Source organism: Macrobrachium rosenbergii, chromosome 6, assembly GCF_040412425.1.
Source record: "Macrobrachium rosenbergii isolate ZJJX-2024 chromosome 6, ASM4041242v1, whole genome shotgun sequence".
NCBI classification, from domain to species: Eukaryota; Metazoa; Arthropoda; class Malacostraca; order Decapoda; family Palaemonidae; genus Macrobrachium; species Macrobrachium rosenbergii.
The window spans coordinates 39,917,014-39,919,011 of record NC_089746.1 but is presented as its reverse complement, the minus strand read 5'-3'; positions in this window follow the sequence as shown (position 1 = coordinate 39,919,011).

The following is a 1,998-nucleotide window of genomic DNA, read 5'->3' as shown; positions in this document are numbered from 1 at the left end:
TTACTATTAGGGGATGGAATATAATTAGAGCAGGTACTCAACCCTGCACTAAAGCAACACAGACACACATTCTTCCATGGCGAAGAACCAATTCTTAAAACAGTCTCTCTTTCCATTACGCCCTCATTTTTTCTCAGCTCGGTAATATCGATCAAAGCAATGTTAGTTCTTTCTCTCTCTCTCTCTCTCTCTCTCTCTCTCTCTCTCTCTCTCTCTCTCTCTCTCTCTCTCTCTCTCTCTTAAACATCAACGCATTAAATACTGATAGAGTAAATACTTCAAGATCTTGCATATGAGTACCGACGATTTCGAAGTAAAACAAGAACAGAACATTTAAAAAGGGGCGTTTCTTCACATCAGGAAAACCAGACGATTACGGAAAAGCTCATACCATAGAATGATCCCTAACATTTATTTCAACTCGAGGATGTGTCTACATTCATCTTGATTAGCAATTAAGTTAATGAAAATCATTACTTTTCTCTATTGGGAATCTGTCAAGAATTTTTGTCTTTTAATTCGAATTTGCATCACTTGTAGCGGCTTTTGAATAGTACAAAGTAAGTCACATACACACACACACACACAAACACACAAGCATATATACTGTATATACATATATATACGTTTTTTTTCCTGTGCATACAAAAATCAAAATTTATAAGGTAATGGTTAGGAGTATTTTGATTTATGGGCATGAGTCATGGTACAGTACAGTGACTTCGGATAATAAATTCTTAGCATTTGAAAAGAAGACGCTCAGAAGAATATTAGGAATTAATCGGAGGGACAGGATATCAAATAAAAGAATTAGAGAAGTAACGGGGGTGCAGCCGGTCGATGAGTATGTTAGATTCTCACGCTGGAAGTGGTGAGGCCATGTGTATAGAAGACAGGGAATAGTACGAGATACACCGGGGTGGGTTGCCCTTGGTAGAAGAGGGTAGAGGTAGGCCAAAGGAGACGTGGTTAAGGACAATGAGGCGGGAAGCAGGAGACGAGTGTTGGGGAGATCTTGAGGAGTTAGCCCAGGACAGAATGTGGTGGCGTGAGTTCATCGAGGCCCTATGCATCCCCGTGGGTGCCACAGGAAATATATATATATATATATATATATATATATATATATATATATATATATATATATATATATATATATATATATATATATTATATATCTATATTATATAATTGTGTGTATATATGACTATATATACACTATACATATACAGTATATATATATATATATGTATATAGATACGTTACCTAAAATTAAAAAAAAAGGAAAAATATTGTCTGTTGAAAACTTTCACCTCCTCTTACCACGATCTTCGATAAACATTAACGGAAAACCTCTAAAATGTTGCCAAGCATTTCCTGAAGTGTAATAATGGGTAACTTTACATTTGAAGTTTTTTGTTCTGAAAGACGTTTCAGTTTGAGATATGGTTGTGGAATTTGGTTTCCATATTAATGTGATTAAAAACGAAGAAAAATGAGAAATATGACTAGAGAGTACTGTTTCTTGATAATCATTGTAACTGAAATAGTAAAAAAAAAAAATATGTAAAATCAAGTACATATAAAATAATAAAGAGAAAACTTTGGATTACAAAGAATGTTTAGCCCGAATGTCCTGTTATTCATAAAAATATTTGTGGAATATGATATCTAGCAATATTATCAGAATAAGGATGAAAAACGGTGTGATGAATAAAGTACTAATTGCAAAAACGACATTTCGATTTTAATCTTATGTGAAATGGTAATTGATTTTATGTATTTAAATGCGAGGTTTTTTCTTTCATTTGTTACACGTTTCTCTTTTGAAATCAAAAACTGATATTCAATTGATCTTACTTGCTATCTTAATTTGGCTTAATTTTATAATGATTTTTATATTTAGTTACATATATTAAAGCTAAGCAGTATGCGATGTTCAGTCTATAAGATAAAAGCACAGAATATCCATATATAAAACGAAATTGTTAACCGTAA